Here is a 15,667-nt window from a genome sequence, read left to right as displayed (position 1 = left end):
GAGCTCTTTTTGCAGGTGTTATGGAGGCAGAAAAGACTCGAGGTGCGAGCTGCTAAGCGGGTCTGTGCCGATCCTTCCCGGGTTATGGAGCCCGAGGCACCGAGAATGGAGTCTCCTGGGGAGCCCGAGGTGGCCCCTTCGGTTCAGGAAGTGGCAGGAGTCCCCTATGCCGATACTGCTTATACCCAGGCTGTGCCTTCAGGCTCGGGAAGTCAGGATGGGGTTAGGAGCGTGCTGACGCTGAGCTACGCTCTTCGAAAAAGTAAGAAGGCTTTTTGCCCTGAGGAGGTCGCGGCGTGGGCCGATCTTCCTCCACAACACATAGGCGCGCGTGCTGCTACTCACGCCATGGTGGTAAGTCGAAGTAGTTTTTTTGTTTTTTTATTTTATTTTTTGCCGGGCTGATTTGTTCTCGTTTTGGTTGGTGAACTCCTCTATCCACGCTCTAACAATCCAGGCGGAGAGGGGCTTGAAGCGAGCGCAAGCTGCCAAAAAGGCTTCACGCGCTGCGCGAGTCGAGCTAACGAGGTCTCGGAGGGACAACGAGGCCTTAGGATTGGTGGTGAAACACATGGCGGACCTGAAGCTGGACCTGGAGCATCAGGTCGGGTACCTTCAGGATGATATCAGGGAGAAGACTGAGATCTTCTCTTAGGCCATCGAGGAGGCGAAGGTGAAGGATGTTAATGATTACATTGCTTCGCCGCGCTTTGATGACATGATGGTGGGCTCGTACAGAAGGGGTTTCAAGTTGAACCGATGGATGATAAGGAACACGTACCCCGAGCTCAACATTAGTGCCATAACCACTTCGCGCATCACTTCGGAAATGATTGCTGCAGCTGATGGTGATGCAGATTCTGAAGACGAAGCGGGACCTTCGGGTATTGTCGGAGTCCCTTCTAAAGGCGAGGAAGATGTACCTCCGGGCCTGTGAGCTCGTTACCATTGTTTTTTGGAATGAAGTGTAAACAAAATTATTTTACAATGAATACTCCCCCTTTTTTGGCTAAGTGTTGGGCAGTCATTTTCTCTTTTCGCCGAGCCGACTATGTTGCCGAGCTGCTATACTTAGGTCCCAAGGCGAGTTAACATAGTAAGGCTATGCGCCCGATCTGTTCTCCGCCCAGGTTAGTTAACATAGGCTGAATTGGGCCCTGGGCTATGCACCTCGGGATCCATACTCGTGCAGATTGCTTCATTGATGAGGTGCCGAGGTCATCTTTAGCTCGGTATTCTGGCCCTTACGGTGCCGAGGTCCTTGTTAGCTTGGCATTCTAGCCCTTAGGGTGCCGAGGTCTTTGTTAGCTCGGCATTCTGGCCCTTAGGCTCTGGTAGTGGCTCATGGCCTGCTTAGTTTGGTAATTTATAGGTAAAATCGTCTTAAGTTGACGATGTTCCATGCCTGGGGTATCTGTTTACCCTCCAGGGTCTCGAGCTCGTATGCTCCCCCGAGTGCTCTCTTTACTCGGTAGGGTCCTTCCCAGTTCGGCCCGAGTTTGCCAATGCCGGGCTCAGGTACCATGACCTTGCGAAGAACCAGGTCGCCGACGCAGAAGTTTCATCTCTTAACTTTGGCGTTGTATTTCCGAGATACCCTTTGCTGGTACATCGCGGTCCTGATGTATGCGAGGTCCCTCACCTCGTCAAGTAGGTCGATGTTGGTACGTAGCTCGTCGTTATTAGTATTGTCGTTGTATGCTTCCAACCGAAGTGAGGGGATTTCAATTTCGGCTAGGATGACTGCCTCCGTGCGATAGGTGAGGTTGAAGGGAGTTTCTCCGGTGACGGTCTTCTCTGTAGTTTGTTATGCCCATAGGACGTTGGGCAGCTCGTCTACCCATAACCCTTTAGCTCGGTCTAGCCTGGCTTTTAGTCCGCGGAGGATAGCTCTGTTCGTGACTTCTGCCTGACCGTTTGCTTATGGGTGCACAACCGACGTGAAGTTTTGTCGGATCCCCATGTCTTGGCACCACTCTTGGAATTTGATGTCCTCGAACTGCTTGCCATTGTCGGAGGTCAGCACCCGAGGTAGCACGAAGCGGCACACTATGTTCTTCCAGAAGAAGTTCTGGACGTTTCGAGCTGTGATGGTTACGAGAGTTTCAGCTTCAACCCACTTGGTGAAGTAGTCTACTGCCACTACTAGGAACTTCCTTCCTCTTGTTGCTGGCGGGAATGGCCCGAGTAGGTCGATACCCCATTGTGCGAAGGGCCACGGGCTGGTGAGGTACTTGAGGTCGATGGCGGGCTGGTGGTGAATATTGGCGTGCTTTTGGCACTTCTCGCACTTCCTGACTAGCCCGACGGCGTCTGCTTTCATTGTTGGCCAATAGTACCCCTGTCGTAGTGCTTTCTGAGCGACGGTCCTGCCCCCCAGGTGTCTGCCACATAGGCCTTCATGAATGTCGTGGAGTATGAGCTCGGCTTCGGGAGGCTGCAAGCAACGCAGGTAGGAGAGTGTGTAGGATCTTCGGTACAGCCGTCCGTCTATCATGATGTACTTGGCTGCCTGGCGCTCTACCCTCCTGGCGGCGTTGCAGTCTGCGGGGAGGGTTCCGTGTAGCAGGAAGCTCGCGAGTGGATCAATCCAGCTCGATTCTGCTTGGGCGATAGGAGCGACCTCCTCTGCCCCCCGGAGAGTGCTAGGCCGAGGTAAGTCCTCTATGTACACAGTTCTCATGGAGTTGTCATTGGTGCTGGCTAGCCGGGACAGGGCGTCGGCCTCAGCGTTCTCTGACCTCGGTATTTGCTTGATGAAATGTGACTGGAAGCTAAGAAGAGCCTCTTTTACCTTTGCTAAGTAAGCGATCATAGTTGGCTCGCGGGCTTCGTATTCCCCTGTAACTTGGTTGACCACAAGCTGGGAATCGCTGCAGATAACTATGTGTTTTGATTTTACCTCTCACGCCAGGGCTACCCCGGTTATCAACGCCTCGTATTCTGCTTCATTGTTGGATGCCGCGAACTCGAAGCGTAGCGCGTACTCCAGTTTCGTGCCACTTGGACCGTGGAGAACTAAACCAGCTCCGATGCCCTGTTGATTTGAGGAGCCATCTACGTGAAGGATCCAGGGCTCTTCATCCCAGTTCGCGCTCGACCTAACCAGGAGAGATACCGAACTGGGTGCGACCTCACAGGGCTCGGAATCAACCGGCCTGGGAGCACCGATCTCACCCGAACTGGGAGCCTCGTGCTCAACCGGGCTGAGGACCTCGGAGCTAAACGTGCATTCTGCAACAAAATCCTCCAAAGCTTGAGCTTTGATAGCGGTTCGTGGCTTGTACTGGAGGTCGTACTCACTGAGTTCGATGACCCACTTCGTCAATTGACCAGAGACCTCGGGCCTGAGCAATACTTGCCTCAAGGGTTTGTTGGTGAGGACAATGATGGTATGGGCTTGGAAATACGGATGGAGTTTGCGGGCCGCAATGACCAGCGCATAGGCTAGCTTTTCTATCTCTGGATATCTTGTTTCTACTCCCTGCAATATTTTACTAACATAGTGGATGGGTCGTTGGACCCGATCTGCTTCCTTTATCAGTACCGAACTGACCACTTCGTCGCTTGCCGAGAGGTACAGTTCTAAAACATCACCCTCTTCGGGTCGGGTCAACACTGAGATACTGGCGAGGTATTTCTTGAGCTCGTCAAATGCGAGCTGGCATTTCGGGTTTCACTCGAACCCTTTGCCTTTTATTGCCTTGAAGAAGGGCAGGCAACGATTTGCTGACTTAGACATGAAATGACTCAAAGCGGCTATTTTGCCATTTAGCCTCTGAATCTCTTTCACTTTTCGGGGTGGTCTCATATGTAGGATGGCTTTTATCTTGTCCGAGTTGGCCTCAATACCGTGTCGGTTGACGATATACCCTAGGAACTTACCCAATGTGACACCGAAGACACACTTATTTGGGTTTAGTCTCATGTTCAATTGACGCAGAATTTGAAAGACAAAATGCAGATCTTGTATTAATTCATGCGAAAACTGTGTCTTGATGATCATGTCGTCTACATAACACTCTATCTTTGTGCCAATTAAGGGTTAAAACAACTTATTCACAAGTCTTTGAAAGGTTGCCCCAGCATTTTTCAGTCTGAAGGGCATAACCTTGTAGCAGTACAGGCCGAACTCGGTTACGAAGGCGGTTTTTTTCTCGTCGGCTGGGTTCATCCTGATTTGGTTGTAGCCCGAGTAGGCATCCAGGAAGCTTAGCAACTCGTGTCCCGAGGTCGCATCCACTAGGCGGTCAATCCTGGGGAGGGGGAAGCAGTCTTTTGGGCAAGCTCGGTTCAGGTCGGTGTAGTCGACGCACATGCGCCACTTGTCGTTTGCCTTTTTTACCAGAATGGGGTTAGCTACCCAGCTCGGGTAATGAACTTCCCTTATGAAGTCTGCTGCGAGGAGCTTCTCGACCTTCTCATCGACCGCCCTCTAGCGTTCTGGGGCTAAGTTGCGTTTCTTCTGTCTAATGGGTCTAACTACAGGGTCAGTATTGAACTTGTGAGTTATGAGCTTAGGGTCTATGCCGGGCATTTCTGCCGTGGACCAAGCGAAAACATCTAAGTTATTGAGTAAGAAGCGTACCGGTTCGGATTGCAAGGGTTCTTCCAGGGATGCTCTGACCTGAAGTAATCTGGCGGGGTCTTCTGCCGAGACAGAGATGGGAACAGTTTCCTCTGTTGGTGCAGCTCGCTCCTCGTTCTGTTCCACAGGTCACCAGTTACCTTGGCTTTTCCCTTGAGGGCGGCGACGTAGCACTTACGAGACTCGAGTTGGTCGCCCCGCACTACCCCGATGCCGAAGTCCGTTGGGAACTTCCTGGCCAAATAGTAAGTGGACACCACGGCCTTTAAAGCATGGGTGATTGGTCGGCCTACTATGGCATTGTAGGGGGAGGGGGTCGCGACCACCAAAAAATCGTGACTGAGTCTTACCGTACTAGGCCACGTGCCGACCTCCACGGGTACTATGACCTTTCCCAAGGGTCTGACCTCTTCTCCGCTGAAGCCGACCAGCGGGGTGTTCGCGGGCTTCAAGTCACTCTCTCGGAACTGGAGTTTGTCGAAGGCCGCTTTAAAAAGAATGTCTGTCAAACTGCTAGAGTCAACGAGTACGCGTTGGACTTCGAAGTCGTTGATCTTCACCTTTATGACAAGTGCGCCGTCATGGGGGTAGTGGACCCTGCGCGCATCTTCTTCGGTGAAGAATATGGGGTCTTCCGTCCTAGGCCGCTTTGGGGGATTTTGTTCTTCTCTGGCGGCCTCCCGGGTTGATGCCCGAACTGCCGCTGAGGTGCATCCTGCTATGATCGATCCTCCAACAATCACGTGGATTGTTCCCCGAACTGGTCTTTCCTCCAGGGGCTGCTTCTGCGGTTCAGCTGGCTGGCTACTAGACTCGGGAGCATCTCTGTTGTGCTCTCCCTGCCAACCTGTCGTATTACTATTATTATTATTATTATGCTGTACAAAATTTTGTAGGTACCCGCGACGGATAAGTTCCTCTATCTCATCGCGGAGATTATTACAATGTTCGGTGCTATGATCATGGTCCCTATGGAAACTGCAGTACAAGTTTTTATTCCTCTCGTTCGGGTTTCCCTTCAGACGAGGTGGCCACTTCACATATGAGGCGTCTTTGATTGTCATTAAGATCTCGACCCACTTCGCGTTTAAGGGCGTGTAGTCCGTCTGACCTGCTAAGGGAGCTCGAAACGGCTGGCTTGGCTTCGGCCCCCGAGCTGGGTCTTTCTTTCTCCTGTCATCTGGGTTGGAGGGCTCGCCTTTCCTCTTCCTTTTTTCGATCCCACTTTCAGCTCTTTGGTTGATCTCCTCCTCTGTTCTTATGAATTTGTCCGCGAGCTTGAGGAATTCAGCCACGGTCACAGGCTGGTTAACTACCATGTGCCACTTGAACTCCTTGTGTGTCACTCCCCTCTTGGTTGCCGCGAGCTGCACCGCGGGGTCTAGGCGTGGTATCTGCAAGCACGTGTCATTGAACCGTTTGATATAGCCTCGGATGGACTCTCCTTACCTCTGGACTATTCCGAGGATGCTCTCCTCGGTTCGGGGACACCGTTTGCTGGTAACAAAGTACGCGGTGAAGACCTGCACGAACTGGGTCCAGCTTCTTATCGACCCGGGGGCCAGGTTTCTGTACCAGGTGCGGGCCACTCCCCTGAAGGTTGTAGTGAACGCCACACACATGCAGGATTCACTGGCCCTTGCCAGGTGCATTTGGGACTAGAAAGCATCGACATGGTTATTGGGGTCAAAAGACCCATCATACTTGTCTAGAGGAGGGAGTTTGAAATCTTTGGGCATGGGGACTGCAAGGAGTTTTGATGACAGGGGGGAAGGGACTGAAAGAATAAGGGCAACTTTTACCTCGTTTGAGCTTGTTTCTTCTTTACCTCGGAGCTCGGTTAGGATGCGGGTGGTAGTTCGGCGACTTCGTCGGCATCTTCGCTGCTGCTTAGAAGGCCTGGTATTGGCGCTGCTTGCCTCGGTGTTGCCGAGCTCGATGGGCCCGGACTGTTGGTAGTTCACGGCCAGGACGCCGAATTGGTTCTCTGCGAGCGGGAGCTCGAACTTGGAGTGCCAAGGTGCTGACTTGATCGGCAAGGAAGTTCTTGATCCGCCGGCGAGCTGCGAGGCGGGGGTAGTTAGTCTTTCCCTCCTGCCCGGGGATGAGGCCTGGCTCCTGGAGGGGTGTTGAAGTTGGGAAGCTTCCCCCCGGTGAAGGCGCCCACCCTGAGGGGAGGGCTTGGCAGCAGGGTGCCGAGGTGGGAGTTGTGGTTGGTCAGAGGCATTTGGAGGAACTGCTGCTGGTAGTGACACTGAGAAATGCGGTGCAGTACTTGCTGTTGATGGAGCTGATGTTGCTGGAACTGCTGCATTTGGGCTTGCATTGCCCGCATGCACTACATCAAGTCATCAAGCTGGTTCTGGTTGGTCGCCAGAGGGGATAGCGATTGGTTTGGCGAAAGTTGTCTCGATAGGGGGGGGGGGGGGAAGGGGAACATTCATAGGTGCCACCGCACTCGGTGCATTGAGGCTAGGGATTCTGTCTGTCGAGAGGGGGACGGTGAACTATCCGATGCATACAGTGGCGGGCTGAGGGTGTTCCCCTGCAACATTCAAGTCGGCGTTGTGCCTGTTGCTGTTGGAGGAAGCCATGGAAGCTAAGGTTTCTTTGAGAGAGAGAGAGAGAGAGAGAGAGTGAGTTAAAGGTTAGGGGAGGCTTTTTGAAGTCTTCCCACAAACGACGCCAAATGATGATGCTCAATCCGGTCGGTCCTATCTGCCGGTTACCTCGCCTCTGACGGAGCTGAAGGTGCCTGAAATGAGGAAAAAACTGGAGACTTCCGGGGAGGAACCCGGTTGGAACACTCCGAAGCTCAAGTTTGTGCTCTAGAGAAAGCAAGGGAAATGAGGAACTTCAAGACCATAAAGCACAGAAATCACATACCTCATTCTTTGGGGGAAGGGGGCCTTTTATAATCACCCTGGTACACTCACTCCCATACCTCTGCCAGATCGGGCATCATCACCTCCGCCAGATCGGGTGTCATCATCTCTGCCAGACGCCAATTCGGGTGTCATAACCTCTGCCAGTTGCCAGTTCGGGTGTCATAACTGCCACTGTCTTCCTTGTCAGGGCCGTCTCTGCCACGTCTGAGATGGCGGTGGCAGGTGGCCATTGGAGGGCGGCTGTAATGTGTCGGACCCCTAATCAGTCAGGCGTGCCGCCTCCGTGTACGGGTTTCCTGGGCGTCAGGTACGGTTGTTCAGTCAGGCGACTTGGAGCTGAAGTGGTGTGCGAGGTGAAGTCTTGAGTTCGGATAGAAGTGTGGCCCGAACTGCCCCGGGGTGGGTCCGCTCGGGTTTTTGCCCTTTGCGCTCCTTGTAAGGCTCATGACCTCCAAGGGAGAGCTCGGGCTCTTCCTTGGGGAGCTCGGGTCGTGGGTTCCTTTTTTTGGGGAACTTGGGACTCCTTTTCCTCGGAGCTCGGGTTGTAGGCCCATTGCCGTGCCGAGCTGGCGCTTCTACCAGGTCACTCTCGGTTGCTTCCACGTATCACATGGCCAAGGAGTCAGGCCAAATCTCCCTCCATCACTTTGGATGTTGGGACCTAACAGCCTAGGCTGTTAAAGAATTTCTCTCTTTTTTTTATGACAATCAACCCACTCAAACCCCTTTTTGTCTTTTTGGTCAAAAGATTCGTGAAAGGCAATTACTCTTTTGTCCCATACCCATGGTAACCTGGCATGCATAAAAAGCTTCTCAACAGCCGAGCTGTTGGAGGTCGACTAGCCAATTTCTTTCTAGTTACCATCTTTTCACATGCTCTCTTTTCAATTTACAGTGATTGTTTAATTGTCAGAATATAATCATCTTCTATCTGAAAAGACACAAACTCCTAAGCTGATTTTCTTTCATTGTTGGAATCCATATATTATATATACCACCCACAAACCTATCCACAAGACACTATAGCTGCACATCAAGATCATCTCAGTTTTTAATTAAATATTTGCGAATAGTGGATGGGAAGTAGAATCACTTAAATATTTGCGAATAGCAGAACAAACACAGCAACAAACAACAGAAAAGAAAGCAAACAAAGCAGAAAGAAAGAAACACAAAAGAAAGCAAACAAAACAGAAGGAAAGAAACACAATCAAATACACACAGATCATACTCCAATTACATTGGTGATTCCCAACTATCTGGGATTGAAATCGCTCTATCATCTTTCAACAGAGGAACTAACCAAACTGGGGGGCTTCTCCAAGCTGAAATGCAACTTGACCTTCCTTTTTGAGCTAGTTCATGCGCAGCACCATTTTTAGATCTACTTCAATGCTTAAAAGACACATTAAAATCCAGCAAGGAATACAGGTCTTGTAAAAGATGCCAAACCAGAGGAGAACAGTCAAAAGATCTCTGATTTAGTACTAAAATTAGGCCAACTGAGTCACTTTCAATGCATAGATGAGATAAGCCCGATTTATTTGCAGAAATAACAGAGTTTAAGATAGCTAGCAATTCTGAGTAGTCAGCAGAAAGAGATTTACAATTACCACAGCTAGCCAACAAAAAGGAACCTGAACCATCACAAATCCAAAACCCAAACCCACTGGGGCCAAAACGACAGAAACTACCATCAGTCTTTGCTTTACAAAAAGGGGATCTTGGTTTATAGAGGCAGTATCTTTTACCACTGCACCTTCAGATTGAGAACAATCTGTTGATTCTTGATGAGAAACTCTCCACACTTCATCATCCTATTAACATGAATCAAAGTTACAAAAGGATTAGGCTGAACCTCTTCAAAAACGCATCTGTTTCTAACTCTCCAAATATTCAACAAGATGATAGCAGATAATTCCTTCAAACAATTTTGATTATCAGCATCAAAACTTTCTTGACTCATCCACCAGGACCACCATTATGCAAACTTTTCTAAAGAGTGCAAATTGGAGCAAAGCAAGCACAAACTACTTCCAAACCATGTAGCCCTAGCATGCTCACATAAGCAAAGAGAGTGAATGATGCTTTCCTCACAATTTCCACATGGATTACAGATTGGATCTGATCTAACTTTCCTTCTCACTAGTACTTGATTTACGGCTATATTGTTATGGCAGCACTTCCTGATGAAGTGCTTAATCTATACTAGTAAGTATGCACGTGCTTTGCATGTGACAATTCTATGTGATCCAAAATTTTCTATAAAATTTATATATTTTTTATTTTTATATTTTTGCTTTTCATTATTAATTGGATGCAAATTACAAAATCTGAATCTGATTACGTAAGCACCTTATATTGGGTTGCAAAGTTTTGGGTATCATTGACAGGCCTACCTACTTGGCTAGATTTTTTTTTAATGTTTTATCTTCTTATTATATGTATTTTTATTCATTTATCAAAGAAAAATGTAAGATTTAAAGATAGGGAATTGCATGACATGAAAATTATAGTTCAAACTACATTTTAAACCTCATAATTAAATAGGATTAAATTCAAAAAATGAGTATTCTAGTCAAAAGAAAGTTCCACAATATATTTTATTCATATTTTTAATAGTAGTGTAAATATGGAGTTATAGATGTGTTCAATTTTTTTCTATAATTTTTTTTTATTTCTATCTGTGTAAAAATAATACTATTATGTACACTTATTTTTTTCTTTAATATGATAAATATATGATATTATACATGTGCCCAAATGTTTTTTTATAAAATTTATGTAATTTTTATTTTATTAATTATATTATTTAATTATGACATTAAAGGTTGACAAATTTAACCCAAAAGTTAAACTATTGATCTCCGCTAAATAGAAAAATAATTTAATTTTTTGGTCAATTTTAGTTTATGTATTTCATTTTCATCATCAATAAAATAATTCTTATTTATTGCACTTCTTTTTTTAATTTGATTAATAAAAAGTATCATAAATGCGTCTACTTTTTTACATTTTTTAAATATAATTAGATATTTAAGTTATTTTAAATGTGTCTATGAGATTTAATAAGAGAGAATAGGAGTTAATACCTTAAATACAAGAGTTAATAAGAGAGGATTAAATGACGTGAAAAGCGTTAATTAAAATTATATTTTTAATATTCATAATTAGAGATGGACTAAATAATAAATGTGGGCATTTTAGTCAAGAAAAGTTTCACACCCTCATTTGTACTTTTATAATTGTGTGTGTGTGTGTATATATATATATATATATAGAGAGAGAGAGAGAGAGGGAGGGAGGGAGGGAGGGAGTATTGAGAACCTCCCAACTAAAAACGTGATCATGATACAATGTTCAAATGGACCTATGGAGTCATTTGAGCCCCACATTTTGGCCTCGTCCGCTTTTCAAGAAGTTACTTATCTAGGTAAATGCACTTACTTGGGTAAATATTTCCCAGGAAACACTTAGTCGGTTAAGTGCATTTACCCATATTCTTTTATTTCCCAATTTTGTCTCTGATAGACCTATTCATGGGTCAAGTATCCCAATGGCCTAGCCCGATCCGTTCTAAGTTGGGCTTGGACATGGCTTTAGGCCCGTGGGCTTGGGCTCAGGCCTAAAACACCAGGCCTGACCTTTTTCAGGCTGGGCTCAAGCTCTCTCAAAAAAGCCTGACCGAGTCTAACTTAATAATATATATTATGTAATAAAAACATATAGACAATATCTTTTTCTTTGTTCCTCTTCTCTTTTTTCAAGTAATAGTGAGATCTTTTATTATTATTGGGTTTTGATGGCTTTTAATATAAATAAAATGCCTTTTTATTGATATAAAGACAAAGCTCGACCCACCCGTGAACAGGTATAGTCTTTGATGAGTCACATGCTAAAAGCCTAATTATTTTATTTTTATTATGAATAGGTTTTTACTAATCATGCAAGGTTTAGAGAAGAACCTGAACAACCTATGAACTTTTTTTACATGGGAAGCATGATTCAGCCAAAAGGATCCCACTCTTTTTCTCTCCATCCTATGCTTATCTAACAACTTTCAGCTTAAAAACCCTTGCAACGTTATATTAGGAAAAGTCCTACTTTTCTACAAAAAAAAAAAAAAAAGCTAAAGCTCTAAATGACTAACTTGTAGTACGAGGAACAAAACATGTGGTAAGTCCAATACGATCTAGATTCATCCATCCATTTATATTGTTATTTTTAATGTCAAAATGCCAAAAAAGAGGTTAAATGAAGTGGTTAGCCCATTGAGATTTGCATATTAGGGGTGAGGGCTTGTCAAGGGGAGACAGAGTGGGAAAACAAGGGATCCCAACCCATTTTATTGGAGACTTAAAAGCAATGTTTCAACTTGTTGATTTGGCTGGTTGGATCGTCAAACTAACAGTCAACCATGATTCCAGGTCCAATTTGGCTAAAACCTGGGACGGTTTGGTAAAAAAAACCTGTTGGCTTGGTCAAATATTGTTTTGACTTAGATGGTTGAACCATTGACTTAGTCACCAAGTTATGGGTTGCACACTCGGTGTATTTACAAACTTTTGGAAGAGTTTGGTTGAACCATTTTATTGGATGTCTGATTTGTTTTTTTGTTTTTTAATTTTCAGGGAACTTTTTGAGATATGTGTCCCAAAGTGTTGAAAACCCCATTTTTGACATCACATTACAATTTTTAACATTTTTCCAAATAGGAAAAATTAAAGTCTAAATTAAGTATATAAATTAAATATAAAATAATGTATATATTACATGTAAAATATAATTATACATTATTTGTTGATAAAATATGTATTTATACTAATTTTTAGATTTATATATTATGTATATTACATTTGCTGATGTGGCACGTTTGAAACATTCCCTCCCCTCTTTTTCGTGTGCACGTGGATCCATTTAGAATTTGGCAAAAGTTAAGCCCGAGCCCGACCCAAGTTTCAGCCAAGCCTAAAGTGCATGAACATGTGTTCAAAATAAGCCGTTCTTTCATGGACAAGTTGTAAGCACAAAAATTAACCATATAGGGCTGCTGCAAAATGGAGTAAACATGTAGCTAAAAGCTAATGAATGCATTGTTTGATAGTGTTCCCATTTTAAGGTTGAAAATTAAAATGTCACAACATTAACACCGTATAGGCAAGGTTCAAAATATCAATAAGCCCAATGTAGGGGCAATATCGGTACTTTTTTTTTCAAAATTCAGGGGGGCCGGTTTAAGGCTCCTCCTCCCCCTCAACTAGTCAGAACCCCGATATACCCTTTGTAGGGGTATATCAAGGAGTTCTCGAAACGATACGTATCGCCCGGTACAGGCCGATATGTCAATATGTGTCGATACTTTGAACCTTATACATAGGTGATTCAACTTTAGCATTCAAAAATAATAATGGTTATTTAATTTTTTTCATGGGTTGGGTAGCACATCCCCATACACGTAACCCAAATCCCTGGCAGGAATTGAAAAGGCATTGAAAGAACTGTAAAAATAAATTTTATTGAAGAGGATGATCTTGCTTGTCCTATGTGGCATCTAGTGGTGTTAGGTGTTTGAAATGCTCAATAGTATAAGAATTTGGATTTGATCCCAACAGCAACTGCATTGTAACCAGATATGGATTCAATGTATAAGTAATTGAAATGCTTATTAAGTATTATTAGGGCTTTTGTTTTGTTAAAGCTTGTATAGAGTTTTTTTTTTGCTCCAAGGGGTAGCAAGGATTAGTTGAACATGATCGACTATTCAGTGAGCTGTGAAACTAATGATAAGGTTCCATGCGAGTAAAAAAATACATGGGATATGCACCTTTTACAGTGGGCCCTATGAATTTATTACTGGCGTGGAAGTTGGAACTTCATCATAAGTTCCACTTCCACAACCTGATGAACATTCATCGTGTTTATTGAATCTGAATTCATACAACAGGAATAGCCCATCCCCAAACCCATAATCCCCCCAAACCAGGTGTAGGCGGGATTCGATCCCAAGTCTCTGCTACCACTAGCAAGAGACCTTACCAACCAATAGGTTGGCACCTTGCAAGCTTGTTTAAAGTTTGAACCATGAAAACAGTCATTTAAGCAAGACTCATAAAGGTTGAATAGAGGATTAGGGTGGTGTTCAAAGCTGTGGTCATCTTGTGGATGGTTTGTTTCAATCCACGCCACGGAGTGACCACAACGTTTTGTATGGTGTGGACAGGATTAGTTCACAATATACAATGGTCTGGCCCTATCCATAGCTCAATATATCTCCCACACATTTATCTCATGTCTGAAATTGGTCCTTGGTTTATTTCAGTTTGTTATTGATAAGATACATTGCAACTTTTTCTTACCCTACAATATTATCGTTGAAGCTCTTCTCCATTGCCCAAAGCTCTCCTTCACCCCTATGCAATGTTTTACAACAATGTTTTGTTGTTTTTTATTAGTTTGCATAAATAATTTGATGCTATGCTTGTCTTGCAATAATTTGTTATTTCATTTGCTTAAATATTAAATTTTATTTTTTTTCAATAAAATACTATTTTTTATTTTTTAAATTACTTTATTACCATTTTTGTTAAAATTAATATGTATTGGTTAATATTCAATTATTGATGCATTTTTCCAATTTATTTACCATATAAAATGCAAAAATTAGACATTTTATGATCGACCATGTAGGTCACTTCATAAATTGTATATAAAATACATGGAACCAAAAAGTGTGGACCACCTATAGAACACTACTGTGATTGTGAACATTGACCAATCCACAATTCAGAACATATATGGATTGTGGTGTAGTGTGGATTGGTCTAATGTGGTGTGATGTGGACTAATCCATACCACCAAAATTTTCATCCACACTATCAAAACACCCCTAGGTCACTAATTCAATCCTCCGCTCCAATAAGAGAGGAGTCTCCCAATACCCTCCCAACATAATTTTTCATCGCATTTCTCATACATGGTGGGTCCCATTCTCATGGTGAGATGTGCAATGTCAAATCATGATAGGAGAGTGTTGGAACCTCTTATCTTTAGGGCTGGCAATTTTGACCCCAACCTATCTGACCCACCCATTCTAATGATGAATTAATTTGGGTTGAGTAACCCATTAGGGTCAAGGTGGGGTTGGGTCGAGGGTTACCCATTGACCCTTGACTTAAAGACTTAACTTAGATGCTTCGACAATTTTCTTCTTCTCAGTCAGGACTTTGCAAAATCACCAATAATCACTCCTATTGCCACCATTCTGACTATTTAGGGCTTGCTCAAGTGCGTTGTTTCTTGCTCAAATCACTACCGTCAGTCTCGCCTCCACCAGCAATGATGCCAATCTATTTAATTGTTGCACCATGATATTGAATTAGTGGAAAAATGAAGGTTTCAAAATGCTGTTTCAAACTTACTGTCAGCATTCCTTCTCCCTGAGCTTTGAATCAACAACATTGATGTTTCCTTCTTCCAAATATATTGATGCTGATGAAGGACAGGAACAAAGGAGAAGATCGATGCCGATGATTGAACGGAGGAAGGAGCAACATGGGCAAGCAAGGTGATATCAACGATTGAACGAAGGAAGGAGGGGAAACAAGGGTGATTGAACGGAGGAAGGAGGAGAACAAGGGCGAGCAAGATGATGCAAGCGAGTGCGAAGGGACCATTTGATCTAGAGGCACCACTGTGACCAATTTTTTTGATATTCTTTTGTATACTTTATGTATTTTTAGTTTTTTTATAAATCATTTTAGTTGAAATATATAATGAGGATCAGATGATTATTATTTAATCATTTCCTGTAATTATTTTTTGTTAATTTTCTTTTATTCTATTCTTTGGTTAATATATATATATATATATATATAATTCATCATTTTTATATAATTTTTTCTATTTTACCTGAAATGTATAATTTCTAGAGATTTTTATTATCATTTTTTGTGATTATTATTTTTGGTTGAAATATACAATTTTTTGGATTTTATATTTAATTTATTATTCTATAATTTCTGATTTTTTGGATGAAAATATATTTTTTTGAAAAAATTTATTATTTGTATGTTTTCAGTATTTTCTTAATTTTCTATGATTTTACAATTTCTCTTTCCTTTTATTTAATTTTCTAATGTTTTCTAATTTTTTCTACAATTTATGATGTTTTACAAGGAAAATATAGATAGAT

Source organism: Nelumbo nucifera, chromosome 4 (genome assembly GCF_055504915.1).
Source record: "Nelumbo nucifera cultivar China Antique chromosome 4, China Antique-T2T, whole genome shotgun sequence".
NCBI classification, from domain to species: Eukaryota; Viridiplantae; Streptophyta; class Magnoliopsida; order Proteales; family Nelumbonaceae; genus Nelumbo; species Nelumbo nucifera.
This window is presented reverse-complemented; position numbering follows the sequence as displayed.